Genomic DNA, 5,381 nt, shown 5'->3' with positions numbered 1-5,381 from the left:
ACCAACACAGCTTTGAAGTTGTCCCTGCTTTTAGGTCAAGGGCTCTCCCTGTGGCCACATGCCAGTTTCATCCTTGGACTCTCATGATCCTCGGAAATAAATCAACTTTTCAGTAAAATCCTGTGACAGCTCCATTTTACATAAAAGTGTGGAGCCTGGGGATGTGATGCAGTTTTGCATTTTCGGTGGGCAAGAAGGGAGAGAACACGTTCATTATCACTGAGAGACGATTCCGAGTGGAGTCATTATTACAGAGATCAGCGTAGCTCTACAGGTATCACACTCACCCTCCATATAATCTTTCTAACCTATAACCTTTCTATAATCTTTGTTTGTGGAAACAACAAAAATACAAACGGCCCTAAAGTGTTCTAATCCACGTGTGGCATTGGTCAGTACATTCCACAAGTTGAAAGTGTTGAAAGATCAGATCCTTTAGGTCAGTATCTCTTCCTTGTGATGAGAAAGGAAGAAAATGAACAAAGTTACGCTTACACATAAGTGGCATAGATGAATTTCACAATGATGGGGGGAAAAAAAAGAGGCTAGACACAAAATAATGTATACTGGATTGTTCCATTCGCACGATGGTCAAAAACACACAGAACTGAGGGGCGCCTGGGTGGCTCAGTCATTAAGCGTCTGACTTTAGCTCAGGTCATGATCTCACACTCCATGAGTTCGAGCCCCACACCAGGCTCTGTGCTGACAGCTCAGCCTGGAGCCTGCTTCAGATTCTGTGTCTCCCTCTCCCTCTGTCCCTCCCCCGTTTGCACTCTGTCTCTCTCTCAAAAATAAAATAAAAACGTTGAAAAGATAAAAAGAACACACACCAATCTTATCTATCACGTTAGAAAAATAACACCCTCATTGGGAAGCCCAAGTTTAAGAGATATTAGATAGCATTTTGCCTAGTTAAGCCATTTTGCTAATTAAACACATATAGATATTTATTATAGAGAAAAAGAGAAAATTCAGATAAGCTAAAGGAAAAAATTACATAAAACTTGAGTGCAGGGCAGGAGGAACTCTCACACACTGCTACCGGGAAGGTTGATTGCTGCTGCTGTTCTTGGATAACTGTTCGGCATTATCTATGAAAGTTAGCGATATGCATATCTGGTGACCCAGATTCCCACCCATGGATGTATACCCAATAGTAACACGGGCACGTGGATACCTGAAGAATAGCAACTCCCTATTCCTAACAGCCCCAAACTGAAAACAAGCCAGACTGCCCGTCAACAGTAGAGTGAACAAATACAATGTGTACATCTAACCTTGGAATACCAAATAGCATTGAAGATGGGTTCACCACAGTACTGTCAGCAGCATGGATAAAATTGAGAAACTTAAGGTTAAGAGATAGAAGCCAGAGGCAAAAAAAAAAAAAAATTATATATATATATATATATATATATATATATATATATAGTCAGTACATTCCGCAAGTTGAAACACTGTTGATATATATATATATACACATATATATATATATATATATGTTCTCCCATGTATCTAAAGTTCAAAAAAACATTAAAAGATACAGTTAACTTTACAGTATTTATAGTATTGAGTGATATATACTTAGGTGGTGAAACTAAAAAAAAGACACACAAAAAAAGAGATTATCATAAACCTAAGGGCAACAGTGGCCTCTTGGGAAGAGGGCGGGTTGAGATTGGGAAGCGATGGAGAGAGGGCTTCTGGGCTATGTTCTATTTCTTAACCTGAGTAGCAGTCATGTGAGTGTTCACTTTACAAGAATTTATTAAATTAAACTTTTAAAAAAATTTTTTTTAATGTTTATTCATTTTTGAGAGACAGAGAGAGACAGAGCATGAGAGGGGAAGGGGCAGAGAGAGAGGGAGACGCAGAATCCCAAGCAGGCTCCAGGCTCTGAGCTGTCAGCACAGAGCCCAATGCGGGGCTTGAACTCACGAACTGTGAGATCATGACCTGAGCCGAAGTCGGGCGCTCAACCGACTGAGCCACCCAGGCGCCCCTAAGTTAAACTTTTATATATCATGCACTTTCCCAAATGTGTGTTATATTTCACAATAAAAAAAAGATATAAAAGTCACATGAAACCCAATTACTCTGAGACAGTTAATAATTTAACATTTTAATGTGTATAATGCCAAACCTTCTTTAATCCAATATATGCGTTTTTTCCCATATTTCTTTGTAGGCCTTATTATTTTTTTTAATGATATGACCTCCCAGAAGAATTCCTTTTCAGGGTTGTTTTTTTGTTTTGTTTTGTTTTGTTTTGTTTTTGGCCATTTCCACTTAATTTTAACTAAGGGTAAATATCATACAAGCTTTATGCCCCTTTGGAAGCCTAAAGCTACGGAGTGGCTTTCAGGAAATTAGGTTGCTTTAGCCTAAGCTACATTGATTCATAAACCAATCTGCAGGATTTTGCTGTAGCTCATGGGAGACTTTTCCTTCTCTGTTAATAATGCTGCTGCTTCAAAAGAGAAAAGCCTCTTTCCACCTCTTCAGAGTGCTATCTTTTCAAAAGGAAAGGCCAGGCAGTGGAGGGGGGGTGGGGGTTAAAGGCCAGCAGGGGAGTGGTCTGGAGGCTTGAGGCAGAGGAGGGGTCATCCTACAACTTACCACAAAACATGTCATGCTGAGCCCATGCTGAGCCTGGCCTAGGCAACATTAGGAAGCAGATTTTCAAAATGATCTAGGGTGTGTTTTGTTTTAAGCCCAAAGTAGTTCCGTTGCTTTTCCTCACCCTCTGGGGGCAGTTCAAGGGCTCTACCCTGTGCCTGGAACATGTTTCCCTCCCCCCTTCCCCCCGTCTCCAGTCCCCTCCACCATTCTTCACCCTTTTCATTATTTTACCTGTTACGTGTCTAAAGAACCATTCTGTGACCATCCGAACCTGGGTAGTGGCCCCAGGAGAGCTCATGGCACTCTGGACTCACCACGTCCCAGCATTTGTCGCCCTATGTTGAAATTTCCTCTTTTCTTGTCCACAAATCCTCCGCTTATCTGTAAGCTTCATGAGCACAAGGACAGTGTCTCTTTCACCGTCGTGACTCTGGCCCTGGTGCCTATTGGCGCTCAGTAAGTGTAGTCATTGAATACATGGGAAACAGTGTGTAAGGAGATGGGCCACGGGGAGTGGAGCGGTGATGTAAAGGAGGCATGCTCTCTTTACCTGTTGAGCACAAGTGGCTTCAGTAATCCAGCCACACTAACATGGGTCGGTACAAAGTTCTAAAATCTGTAACTGCTCCGTTTCAAACACTGACCAAAGAGCAGTATGCACGTGTATAGGTTTCAATACTTGGTTAAGCACGTTCACTTACTATCTTGTACAATTCCTTAAAAAAAATTTTTTTTAATGTTTATTTATTTTTGGGAGAGACAGAAAGAGAGCAAGGAAGGAGCAGAGAGTGAGGGAGACACAGAATCTGAAGCAGGCTTCAGGATTTGAGCTGTCAGCACAGAGCCTGTCTTGGGGTTCAAACCCACGAACCAGGAGATTATGACCTGAGCCGAAGCGGGATGCTTAACCCACTGAGCCACCCAGGCGCCCCTACCTTGTACGATTCTAACAACAAATCCTCCAAGGTGAGCTGGGAAGCTATTACTCTCACCATTTGGTAGGTTGAAACACTGAGAGAGCTTAAATAACCAGCCCTATATTATATGATTAGTTTCCAGTGTAAGCCAGGAAATAGTGACCCCTTATTGCTGGAAGTGGAAACTATCCAGTGGAGACTATATACAGATCTATTTTTAGGGAATAAGGATATAAAATAAATATGTGAGGCCATTCTGATTTTTTAAAACCTTTTAGTAGATATTTCCCTTTTTTCAAAGCATTAGGTGTTTTTTGGCTTTTTGTTTGTTTTGGCTTATTTTTTTTTTTAACGTTTATTTATTTTTGAGACAGAGAGAGACAGAGCATGAACGGGGGAGGGGCAGAGAGAGAGGGAGACACAGGATCGGAAGCAGGCTCCAGGCTCCGAGCCATCAGCCCAGAGCCCGACGCGGGGCTCGAACTCACGGACCACGAGATCGTGACCTGAGGTGAAGTCGGACGCTTAACCAACTGAGCCACCCAGGCGCCCCAAGTTTTGGCTTATTTTTTAATCACGAAACGAGTACATATTTGGTGTAGAAAATCAAAAGAGCACAAATAAAATTGAAATCACTTATGATCACGTTAAACAGAGCTATAACTATTGTTATGCCATTTTAATAACTGACTACATATTAAGTCTTAAGCTCTTGTAGAGTGAAAACTCCCCTCCCACACCCTGGTCTTTTTTTTTTCCTCCTTTTTCCCACACTGTATTCTTTAGCTCCAAAATTTTCCTAGTTATTCTTGGCCATTTGCTTCGTTACTGAAATTTTAGAATTAGGTTGTATTAAAAATCAATTGAGATTTCTGTTGGATTGGCATTATTTTTATGGATTAATTGGAGTAGAATTAAATTTTTTTAAATTTTTTTACTCCATCGCTTTCTTTCTTTCATAAACATGGTACAGTTCTCCTTAATTTGGGTCTGTTTTAATGTCTTCTTAAAAATATGGCACATGGGGCGCCTGGGTGGCGCAGTCGGTTAAGCGTCCGACTTCAGCCAGGTCACGATCTCGCGGTCCGTGAGTTCGAGCCCCGCGTCGGGCTCTGGGCTGATGGCTCGGAGCCTGGAGCCTGTTTCCGATTCTGTGTCTCCCTCTCTCTCTGCCCCTCCCCCGTTCATGCTCTGTCTCTCTCTGTCCCAAAAATAAATAAAAAACGTTGGAAAAAAAAAATATGGCACGCTTCAGGAATTTGCATGTGATCTTTGCGCAGGGTTCGTGATAATCTCTCTATCATTCCAATTTTAGTATATGTGCTGTTGAAGTGAGCACTCAGAAGACACGTCTTCACTGCCTGAGGATATCAGGGGGGAAAGGGAAGAGGTCACATGCTCTTTACTCTCTACAGGAAACGGTGACTGAAACAGACATTAATCTGGATTGATTGTGTTTATCAAACATACAAGCATTTAGTTGTGTGTTGACAATGGGAACAATGATTTTGGCTTTCGTTACCTTGGTCTATTTTCTGAACAAAAGCTCTTTTTCCGTTGGTGGTCTCGACAGAAGAAATGCAGCAGGACAAGGGTGCCCGGGGGGCTCAGTCGGTTAAGCGTTGGACTTTGGCTCGGGCCGTGATCTCGTGGTTCATACATTCGAGCCCCACGTCTGACAGCTCAGAGCCTGGAGCCTGCTTAGGATTCTGTGTCTCCCTCTCTCTCTGCCCCTCCCTCGCTCTCATTCTGTCTCTCTCTTTCTCAAAAATAAAAACATTAAAATAAATCAATAAATAATTTAAAAATTAAAAAAAAAGAAATGCACTAGGACAAAGG

General features: G+C 41.9%; 1 non-coding gene across 1 annotated transcript; it reads right to left on the bottom strand.

The window, feature by feature from the left end:
• Positions 1 to 4,777: 4,777 nt before the first annotated feature.
• Positions 4,778 to 4,881, bottom strand: LOC115515116. Its single transcript, XR_003969177.1, has one exon. It is a non-coding gene; the product is annotated as a U6 spliceosomal RNA (small nuclear RNA).
• Positions 4,882 to 5,381: the final 500 nt, after the last annotated feature.

Source organism: Lynx canadensis, chromosome B2 (assembly GCF_007474595.2).
Source record: "Lynx canadensis isolate LIC74 chromosome B2, mLynCan4.pri.v2, whole genome shotgun sequence".
Taxonomy (NCBI): Eukaryota; Metazoa; Chordata; class Mammalia; order Carnivora; family Felidae; genus Lynx; species Lynx canadensis.
Note: the sequence above shows the minus strand (reverse complement) of the source record. Positions and strands in the feature narration are given on the sequence as shown.